The 11,480-nt window shown below is 50.0% G+C and overlaps 1 protein-coding gene across 1 annotated transcript in view; it reads left to right on the forward strand.

Annotated features, from left to right (window-relative positions):
- Positions 1-11,480, forward strand: part of LOC130582842 (glutamate receptor ionotropic, kainate 4-like) — a gene marked incomplete at its 3' end in the record, with an annotated part of 88,636 nt that overhangs the window by 648 nt on the left and 76,508 nt on the right. The window lies entirely within an intron of this gene.

Below are 11,480 nucleotides of genomic sequence, written 5' to 3' on the forward strand. Positions count from 1 at the left end.
AAATGAAATGCAGTTTATGATGAGTTTGACACACTGAGCTCATCTCTGAATTTTGGCAATGCTCTTTCCTTTTGTAAATGAAATGCAGTTTATGATGAATGGACACACTTGCTGAGGTCCTCCCTGAATTTTGGGAATGTTCTCTTTGCTTTTATAAAAAAAAATGAAATGCAGTTTGGGATGAGTTTACACACTGAGTTTCTCCCTAAATTGTGGGAATGTTCTCCTTCCTCTTGTAARTGAAATGCAGTTTATGATGAGTGGACACACTTGCTGAGCTCGTCCCTGAAATTTGTTCTCTCCTTCCTTTTGTAAATGAAATGCAGTTTATRATGARYRGACAYACTTGCTGAAGTCCTTCCTCAATTTTGGGAATGTTCTCTCCTTCCTCTTGTAAATGAGATGCAGTTCATGGTGAATTTTWCATGTTTGTGTTGACTTTCACGGTGTTCAGTTTGCTCTTCTGTGTAAATTTAAAGCCTCACTGAGGAGCTAAACTGCCCCCAGCCCTGTCCAACCCCCTCTCCAAAACTCCCCATAAAATTAAATATTTCTCTGTCACAAATGTATTTGTCCTCCGTCGATGAGCAAAGGGTTGGAGCCCAAATCCAGGTGTGCCACAAGAACTCTGATAACCCCAAAACCACCCCAWTTTAAGGAAACCCCATGAGCTCAGSCTCCTTTTGGCCRTATCAAACAGCGCTCAGCCAGAGGCACCATCATTTTCCCTGGCAGCCTGCGCGGATTAGGGAGCAGAAATGCATCCAGAAACCCGATAATGAAACTCTCCTCCAAGTATTGACACTTTTCTCTGTTGTTTGGGAAGGAAGCTGCCTCCCCTGGCTGCTCCCTGCGGAGCCAGCCKCTGCCTTTATTAACTATTTGTTGTGGATAAGCGGCTCATCCATTCCTGTCCCCATTTTGCAGCTTCCACAGGTGACACACTTGAAGCAAAATTACTTCTCCCCTCTGCTAGTGGAGCGTGAAGCAGCTGAGGAAATATGGGCAGGGAGGCTGTGAGCTGGCAGGAGCCTGGCARGGGTGGCCGGGTGTTTTATGGCCCYGGCGTTTGTGATTCACGTGGAGYGCCGTCCCGGCCCTGCTGCCTGAATTTCACCTCCATGGGCACATCCTCCACTCGAGCCAGCAAAAAGTGGAAGGGATGGAAAGTGAATTATCATCAAAATCCTTCTTTGGGGGGAGCACTGTGAGGTTTGGGGAACAAATCCCCCAAAAAAGGGGAGATCCTCAACAGCACAGAGCTGAAAACTTGGCATCTGCTTGTTACCCACCCCTCCTGGGTGAAAAGAGAAGGTGTTTGAGACTTGGGACTGTGCTTTTAAGCTTTTAAGGACTGGAAACTCAAAATCTGTGCAGCAGTTTGCAGGTGGGAAGAGCAGCTGCCTCCCAGCTCGGTTCGGTCGGGGGGGGTTTGACGAGCGTTGTTTCTTCAAGCCGCGGTTTGGTTTTTACGGCGCCTCCAACAAAAAAGTTCATAAAAATAAAAGTGCGGGATAAAAAGAGGGGAGAAAATATTACCAGCAGCCCTGAAATCATTCCCAAATGCGTGCTTTTGGCAAGGCAGGGAGATCTGGTATCTGGCAACATAAATCAACGCTCTGCGCGGGGAAGGAAAAACAGCCCGGCAACAACATTTAAATATTCAAAGAAAATGCGAACAAACGTTTAAAACAATCCTGGAAACCATCTGATAAAAGGCTGCTGGAATGCACAGGGATGTGGTGGGTAATGGGAGGTGAGCTGGGCAATGTCAGGGYGAGTTCTCCAATGCCAAAAAGAGATTTTCCTGCAGCTCTTGGCTTGCAGGCAGGAGCAAACACGGTGCTGCTGAGTCAGGGGCATTTGGCTTGTAAGCCGAGCTCTGAGCTTCCCTGCTGCTGCTTTTTTGGGGGGTTTGGGGTGGATTTTGGCCCTGCCATCCCCCSGTGGGGTTCAGAGGCAGCAGATTGCTTCACCTCTGAGCTGACAGTGAATTTCTGCTGGGCTGGCCAGGACCCACAGCCAGCGTTGCATTGCAGTGAGCTAGAGAGGGATCATCTGTGCGAGGGACTAAGCAGAACGTGGGCTCCAGGGTGACCTTCCCCGGGTCTCTGGCTCTGGAGGAGCACCTGAAGGCTGCTGAATGCTCTATTTCTCTCCCTGATACACAGCGGAAGGAAAAAATCCATCAGTGCAAACCTGTTTCTTCAGCCTTAAACTGTTTGTGCCCTCCTGGTCCAGCTCTGGAGCTGTCCTTGCCATCCCAGTGCTCCGTGGTTTCATCCACCAGGGAAGCAGTTTGGGTTCATGGAGCTCTGGAGCACAAACTGGTGCTGGGGGTGTCACTCTGGGGTGTTTGTCCTTGGTTCTAGGCGTGATTCCAGAATTCTGGAGCGCCTGAAGGGCTGTGAATCTCCCGTGCCTGCTCTGAGTGCAAAATCACAGAATCAGKGAATGGTTTGGGTTGGAAGGGACCTCAAAAATCCTCCTCCCACCATCCCAGATTGCTMAAAATTCCATCCAGCCTGGCCTTGRACCCTTYCAGGGATCCAGGAGCAGCCACAGCTTCTCTGGGAATTCTATTCCAGGGCCTCCCCACCCTCACAGGGMGCAATTCCTTCCCAATATCCCATCCAAACCTGCTCTCTGTCAATTTGAAACCATTCCCCCTTGTTCTGTCACTCCAAACCCTTGTCAATCTTTCCTGCAGCTCCTTCAGGTGCTGCAACGCTACAATTTGCTCACCCCAAAGCTTTTCTCCTCCAGGCTGAACAATCCCAATCYGGCTTTTCACRGCAAGAAAACATTCCTGGGKCACCCCAGAGCACGTGGAGCTGTGGAAAACCCCTGGAATTTGTCTGTTTGTGCTGAAGGAGGTGGAAAGAGGCAGGCTGGAGCTTTTCCTGCATTCTCAYGGTTTTATGGTGCTCCTTTATTCCYAGCCCATCCCTCCGKCACGRCYGTGGGTAGCACAGCATCGTTCCTACAGTTCTGGATCTCCTGCAATCACCCTCCTGAGGTGTTCAGCATGTCCTCAGCCACCTTTTCCATTCAGTAAAGGTGCCCTGGTGGGTGCAGTTTGTCCACAAGAGCGTCTGAACCGCAGGACTGAGACAGGTTAAAAAYGAGCGTTAAAAACTTGAGGAGAAAATGAGTGATGACGGCAGCGGAATGGAGAGAGTTGAGCTCAGCTCCTTCAGGACACAGAATTCTCCTGCAGGCGCTGCAGGGAGGATCCCACAGGGCAGCATTAACATTTTAAAGGGTGCTGGTGGCTCTGATGATGAAGGTGCAGCCTAAATCCTGTGATGCCTAAATCTGGCTCACCTAAAGCAGAGCTCAGACAGAATYGAGAGAATCCARAGCAGTTCTGTTMTTGCAGGGCCTTCAGGRCCATYCAGGGCAGTCCCAGCCCAGCCAGGGGCTGCACCCACAATGGACAATGGCTCACGGCTTTTTCACCCTTTCTCACTTTTGTCCATTTGCACAAAATCGGGGCTGAATCCTCCAATTGCAGCTGCAGCCAATGCAGTCAAAAACTCCAACTTGGCTCCCCCAATTCTCTGTTCTTTCCATCTCTTGGGGCCTGGCCCAGGGAGGTGTCCTTGARTYTGGGGCTGCAGAGRAATTGTTTTGTGTAAAAATGGGAGAGCAGGAGCTCAGCACTGTCTGTGGAGTCTGGAGTTAAACACTGAATCTCAGGGTTACAGAGACATGGAAAATACAGAAATTAAAATCCTTAGGCATCTTCTGTGTGCTGGTGGAAGAAGGATGCTGATGGCAGCAGGTACCAAACCCTTCCTCCCAGGTGCAGGGCTGAGATGATGGGGGAAGCCCAGCTGTGCCTTTGACTGCAGTGGGTTTGTGACAGGTTTTGTRCCATCCCCAGCTCCCCATCTCCTGTTTGCAGCTGGCTCACACAGCTTGAAACTCCTCTTCTCCCTCCTGCTGGGAACATTTAACACACACAAAGCACAAACCCCTTTCCTCGAGCAGCTCTGCCTCATCCAAACCCTTTGAAGGATGATATTGATGGATCTGGGATAACGTGGCTGTGGATTTGCTGTTCCCCAGCAGAGGAATGGCYTAAGCCTGGCTTTGAACCCAGCCAGGCTGTTGTGCTCAGCTCAGAGCACAGGAACAATCTGCAGGGCTCACATGGTGGTGCTGTTGCTGGAAAACCTTTCCCCTCGTCATTAGGATTGGGGTTTAATCCCAGCCTGGCTTGGGGAGTGGGCTGGGAGGAGGGTGCAGTTATTGGGATACAATATTGATATTTTCCACAATATTAAAAAGACCTGGTTAMGTTCATTAAAGTGGATTCACAGTGATTTATCATTTGCTGCTGTGGAGTGGTGAGAGGTAGAGAAAATACAATATTCATTTGCTGTCGGCCCTGTTAATTTTGTTCTGATTATTCTTCTAGGGRAGTGATGTCTTATTTATGCTTTTTGAGTTATGTGCATAAATATTTCTTTTTTAAAAAACCGCCTGTATGGATGCCAGGCCCTTCAGCAAAGCCTCATTTAGACTGAGAGCAAATCCCAAATGCTTTGGGTTGGAAGGACCTCAAAGATCACCCAGTTCCAACCCCTCTGCCATGGACAGGGACATCTTCCAYTGGGTCTGGTTGTTCCAAGCCTCATCCAACCTGGCCTTGGACACATCCAGGGGCAGTCACAGCTTCTCTGGGCAGATTTTATCCTYGGATTCTTTGCCGTTCTCCACTATTCACCACTGCCCCATTTCCTTTACCCTCCCTATCCTCAGTGATCTTGTTAAGACAGCTCTGCCACGGAGGCTACTCCAAGATACAATGAGATGGTTTTACTCAGGAAAAGGCAACTGAAACTGCTCAGAGAGGGTCTGGTGACTGCTGCAGTCATTCATTTAACCTGTTTTTCTCTGGAATGATCTGGTTGAGGTGTTCTCTTGAAAGATTTTGGTGCAGGACCCCAGGGCAGGGCGTTGAAGCTCAGCTGCGGCTGGTGGTGAGCGCAGGGTGGGAGATTTGCACTCCATCCCCACCAAACCCGTGGATGCAGATTTTCCTGGGGCTGAGCTCAGCAGCCTCGCAGCCTGCAGAGGCAGGATCTCATTAGCACCATGGAAGTGTGAGAGAAAACTGCGGGAGGAACGCGAGCGCTTCCGAGCGGGAACCGGGGTGAGCCGTGGGTGAATCCTGGGGGACAGAAATCCTGGGGGACAGAAATCCTGCACCCCTGCTTGGTTTGACTTTGGTTCTCAGCACTGAGAGGGGCCTGTCTGGCAGATGGGCAGGGCTGGGTACCAACAAGGTGGGTATTGGTGGCTCCCTCCACCGTAGAGGTTTTTGCGTGAATTTTATTTGATCGGGATTGGATGCGTTTGGYTTAAAAATCAACTCAGCCTCATCCTGTGGGGAAATTCAGAAAAAAAAAAAAAGAGGGTTTTGGTGCAGAGCAGGGTGAGGGGAAGGTGCCCATGGCATTGGGCAGATCCCAGTGCCCCTTGCCTGGTGTGGGAGGGCTCCATGCCCCTCTCCAGGCTGCGATTTTGCCACATAAAACGTAATGAGCTGCCGGTCTCCAGCAGAGGAATCCAGCGCTATAATAATATGAATAATAAATAATAAGCAGATTTATATTTTAGATCAGTGCCACAGGGCATGGAGCGAGGAGGGACGYGGATTCATCCAGACAGATCGTCTCTTTCCATCTTTTGCACCTCGGTGGCGGAGTTATTTTTCCTGATCTCTTCCTATTCATTAATGTCCGAGAGGCAGGTTATATTATCCACCCCAGGAGGCCTCTAAGCTTTGTTTTGATTCATTATACATCCACACACATATTATAGAGATATAGATCTCTCCGTGCAGAGCAGCTGGATGGGGAAACCGGCTGGTAGTTATGGAAAAGAGCCACGTTACTTAAGCAGCAAATCAACGTTCTATTTCTTCGCCCTCTTGTTTATCGAAAGCCATTTCGCCACCAGTGCGGCAGGAGCTGGGGTGCCCCTGGGCACAGCAGCAGCTGCTGCCCTGTCCTGCGTGGCCCTGGAAGGTGGCTGGGATGGAAACAGGTGCTAATTCAGCAGGAAAAGGGAAATTTCAGCAGAGGAGCCATGCAGAGAGGGGTCGGTCAGCGGAAAGGTCGCGTTTATCTCCTCCGCGCTGTGGCGGGGTGACAGAGGACAGGCACGGATAGGTGCATGTGCAGAATTTTGCATCAAAGGTCTGGCTTTTTACATTTGTTCCTGAATATTAAACATTCTCCCGGAGCCAAGGATCAGGATCTGAGAGTCATGTAACTTGTTTTATATCTAAATACTGTTCCTGCCCCTGGGCAGCACTTTGTGTATTTAGCTGCTGAGCCACTTTTAATACAAATCTTTCTGCTTCACACAGAGAAAGCTACTGATAGCATGAGCTACTCTGCAATTTCTTTCATTATTTTTTCATATATATATATGAATAAAAAAGTCAATTACATGAATGAAAGATCCTTGGTTCCCTGCCTAAACAGCTGSCAAAATGAATTCCAACTCGGAGCCAAATTCAGCAAAGCTGGAATTTCTGCAGAGAGCTCCAGTGTGGCGTGAGATGGGATTGTGCATGAGGCTGCATTACGGATTCCTGCCCAGCCCCTCGCCCCTGGCTATGCGTGTGGGCAGCAGGRAGGATGGATTTCACTTCCCTGCAGGGCTGGATTCAATTTCATCCCCAGAGCCGTGCTGGGGTGAGCGTCACCGCCCCGCTGAGCAGCTGCCTTGGCAGCCAGGGGCACCTGGAAGCTTCGTGCCAGCCTCGGTGACGCTTTGAGCTCCAGATCTGTTCCTCCCCACAGAGCAATTAACTTGTGTGCTAAGAACCATCTGAAGTGAGCAGGAGAATGAGGAGCTGGGTGGAGTGAGAAAATCTGGTTAAATCCTCCATGCAGGCAGGACAATTCTGGGAAAGGCTCCAGAGGATGGGGCACCTCTGGCTGAAAAACGCCCTGGTTTTAGGGAGCTGAAGGTCTGTGGTGACCATGATGGGATTTGAAGGTCCTGTTCAGGCAGTGATGGGGAGGAGAGCCTTGCAGATTTGGAGTAGAGGCCCAATTTCCTCCAGGTGAGCTGAGATAAAGCTGAATTTGTTCCCTGGGAGCCGTTAGAACCTTCCTGGGAAGGGTGGGGAGAGCAGRAAGACAAAAAGCCACCCCAGTTCCAGCCTGTGGGAGCAGAGCTGTGATCCCCACCCTGGGAGGGCAGGGAAGGGTTTTTTTTGTGCTCCAAACCCTGCTGAGGGTTTGCTCCTCCTGCTCTGTCACTCCTGGCACCTTCCCCTGTCCTTGTCCTGGGCAGCTTTCCCAGGAGAGGCGCTTTGGGCACTTCTCTCGAGTGCCCCTCTGAGCTCAGCGCTGCTGGCTCCGTGCCACACCAACCCTGAAAAATCCCAAATTGTCCTGGCTGGGATCCAGCAGCTCCCACTCTCCAGATCCAGGTGTTAGGGACACACAGCCCTTGGAGAAATCCCAATCCCAGGAGTGGAGAGCGAGTGCTGACTGAGCAGGGGAAGGGGTGGGTCTTGCCCTTCCCTCTGTGCTCCTCTTCCTCCTGAGATCAAAATTGCTGGAATAAAAAATGCTGAGGGAAAAGGGAAGGATGGAAGGATCTGAAAGAGTAAAATCGGCTTTTTTTTTGTGGGATGGCAGCTGTGAAAAGCACTGGAGGGAGAGAAGAACCCCGGGCACAACCCATGGCAGAAAAGGCTGTGAGCAGGTAGGGAAAACAGGGCATTTTATCACTGGACAATCATACAAGAGGATTGTGCCATGTTAGGGTGGCATCGCAGCCCAGAGCCTTTCTTTGGGGTGTCCTTTGCGGAGAAGAGCAATGGGGACAGTCTGGGAAGCAGCAGAAGGGGAAGATCCTGTCTGAAGGAGAGCTCAGAGCCCAGGGAATGCAGAGAGATGGAGATGGGAGAGCTCTGAGCACAGAAACAGCTCAGCCCTGACTCCATCCCTGCCAGATGAGGGCTGGAGATGTCAGGAGACTGCAGGGAGGGACGGCTCCTTTCCCAAAAACATCACTAATGAACTCCTCGTGAACCTCCAGACGCTGTAGGGGCTTGGAGAGACTAAATGCAGCTCCACGTGAAAGTGATGGCTGAATGTCAATGCTGCTGTCGAAGCCAATTTGGGAGCTGGGAAGTGCTAAAAGAATTAAGATTGTTAAATGGAAATAAGTCTACTTGGTCGAGATAAAATAGGGTTTAAATGAGTGAAATCATCAGTGGATTACCCTTGTTAGAGCACTGCCTTATTAAATAAACYGGGTTTTAATGTGCTGAGGGGAGAGCTCAGCCCGTGGAGGGGCAGGGATGGGATGGAGGGGAAGGAGCAGCTGTGCCATCACCCTGTAAAACAGAGCCACAGCAGAGATCCTTGGCTCAGGAGTGCTTTGTGCTTTCACAAGGATTTTATTTGCTGCTGTAGACGTGGCTTGAGCTTTGTTCAAGGTGTTTTTTTTGTTTTTTTTTTCCTGGGATGGGATGATAAAAAAGTGAGTGCCACCTTCTGCTGAGTTGAAGGTGACACACTGGGTGTCCCATGTTGTTCCTGGAGGGCAGTTTTTGAGCAGAACTGTTCCAGATGCTTCCCAGATCGCCCGTGGAGGGGAGAWCCTGATCCTCTCTCAACATTTTTGGAGCTCTGCTCTTGGCTGCTGGAGGTCTGAGCCTGGATGTGACRGTCCCTGCTCAGASGGGCACCTGGTACAAGGGACAAAASCRCMAGGAGGGATTGATGTGGTCTGATTTTCCTCTTGGTTATGCAACTCTGCGGTTTCAGAGCATCTTCTTCACTTGGAGGATTTGTGAGTTTTCATTCTTTTTCAGTTTTGAGAGCAGAATCAGCTCCGAGTCCTTGGTGGGTTGGGAGGCTCAGTGGGATTCAGGAATCCAGGATCAAATTCCAGCCCAGGCTCTGCATAACCCACCTGGATTATGCCCTTTTCTGTTCAAAGGACTCTGTCTGCAGTAAATACGACATTTTTGGTAGCCTGGTTGCTGTCAGAAGGGCTGATAAAGCTGGCTGCAGGCAGAGCTCAGCCCATCCTGCATTTTTATCTCTTTTCCTGTGCTTGTCCAGCACCCTGACAGAGGTTCTCATACCTCCTGCAGCTGGAATTGTGTTCAGGGGGAGTTTAGGGCTGGAAGAAGGTGAGGAAAGGGCTCTGTGTCCCCAGCCTTGCTGCAGGGAGTGCTGATCACTGCCCTCTGTAATTATTCCTGTTTCCTACGGTGGAGGTRCAGGCCAGGCTGAATCCTGAGCTGCAGCCCGAGGCTCATCCATCCCACAGGAGCTCCAAACTCTGTGATCTCCTTGCCAAGCCCAGGGGGGCAGTGAAGGCTGGGAAGCTGTGATGTGGCTTTGGCTGAGGATCTCATTCCTTACAGGATCCATCCTCTCCCAACCCCGCCCCACAGCCTTTGGGGTGCGCAGGACCCCACAGGATCTGTGTTTTGGGGTGTGTTTGTGTGCTCAGCATCTCCCYCACTGCACTTTGCAATGGGTCTGACCCACAAAAACCCCACCAGGACAGGATGGCCCCGTTCTCCCCTTTCCTCCCCCTGCTGAGAGGTTTCCTGGTCGTGCTCAGCTGCCCCCACTCGTCCTTATTCCCATTTTTCCAGCCTCAAGTCCATTCTGCTTTTTGTCTTTGGCATTTCAGATGTTTTATTCCACACCCCGAGAGAGCCTGGCAGCTGCAGGCCTTCAATATTTATCATCCATTGCATTTCCATCCATGTCAGTGGAWTTTTTTGGCGTTGTTTCACTGGGATGAACTTCATCCTTCCAGCAACACTCAGAAATCCCATGATCTTCCTGATTTAAGGAGCATCACCAGGATAGGAGAGGGCTCTGAGCTTYCCAAAACTCAGGTTTTAGAGCAGAAACCTCATTTTTATCAGCCGTGCTTGAAATCCTGCTCTTCCCTCGTGCCTTTAAATCCCACGGAGCCTCTCATTAGGAGCAAATGATGCCTCAGGCGAGCAGMGCTGTAGCAAAGTAATCTTTATTAAGCACCCTCAGTGGTCAGAGCTGCTTGATGAGCTCCAGAGTTTTATTTTCAGGCAGCTGGGGTTGTTGTTGGGCAGGGGAAGGCTCTGAACTCTGTTCCAGCCCTTTCAGCCCTGCAGAGCTGGGGACAAAACCAGGGAGAGAATGGGGGTGATCACTCAGGGACACGAGGAGGGTCCTGAGTCGGACACAAACACAGATTTCCTTGGGAAAAAAAAAAGGTTTAGAAAGCTCCCAGCCTGGATGGAAGAGCTCTGGAAAGTCCAGCAAAGCACAGGGTGGGAGTGAAGGTGTTTGCTCCTCTGAGGATGTTGGAGGCTCTGCTGCTGCTCAGGGTGGGATATTTCTGGACAGAGATAAAAATCTGGAGCCTCTGCTGCCTTTGCTCATCCTTCTCCCCATGATTTTCCCAGAGAAGCCGTGGCTGCTCCATCCTGTGATGCTGCAATGATTTTTGCCTTTTTCCTTTTATACATTTGTAACCTTCACAGGACTTTTCTCTGCCCTTTTCTCCAGCTGGAAAACAAAACCCATTCCAGATCTCCAAACCCCCAGGGGGGCACAAAGCCCCCATCCCATCCTGGCTCTTCCTGAGAACCAAGAGTTYTTTGAGACCCATTTTCATAAAGAAACACAGCTGGGACTGAGGGTGGGGGGCTGCAGAGAAAGGGTTTGACCTGGGGGGAATCACATCACCCCTTGTCCTCCTAATTGGTGCTTTTTATCAATTATTAATTTCCTAAAACCTATCAAACTCCATTCACCCCTGTGGGATTTTTTTGTGGATATTCTTCCATGGCTTCTCCAACAAAGCCCCACTTTTATATCCCCTCCTGTGTTAAAACAATCTCCAATTTCATTTCTAAGTTGAAAAGGGCAACACCTTTTCTTGGAGGTGTCCAAGGCCAGGTTGGACAGGGTTTGGAGCACCCTGGGATGGTGGAAGGTGTCCCTGCCCATAGCAGGGGCGGGATGAGATGATTTTAAGTTCCTTTCCATCCCAAACTATTGTGTGATTTTACAATTTCCCACTTCCTGCCCTTTTGAATGACAGCGTGTGACGGATCCGTGGCTGTTTGTTGTCCTGGGGCTGTCAGATTTCATTGTSAGGAGCTGGGAAGCATTTCCAGGCATTTGCTGGCAGCACGGGGAGTTTTAGAGGAGCAGTTCACGCCACTGAGCGCGCTTTTGGAAGCTGTGTCCTCATGCTCAGAGAATCAATTAACCTCGGAAAGATTTGGTGGCTCCATTTGAAGAGCCCTGGCTCCGAAATTTCCTCTCCTGCTGCTAAAATCAGCCACCTCCAGCATGAAAGCAGGGACGGTTTCTAGCAGGGAGAGGTGAAGTGAGAACAAAAAAAAAAATTAAAAAAAAAAAAAAAAAAAAAAAAAAAAAAAAAAAAAAAAAAAAAAAAAAAAAAAAAAAAAAAAAAAAAAA

Source organism: Malurus melanocephalus, unplaced genomic scaffold (genome assembly GCF_030028575.1).
Source record: "Malurus melanocephalus ecotype Western Australia unplaced genomic scaffold, MMel_1.1 scaffold_527, whole genome shotgun sequence".
NCBI lineage: Eukaryota > Metazoa > Chordata > Aves > Passeriformes > Maluridae > Malurus > Malurus melanocephalus.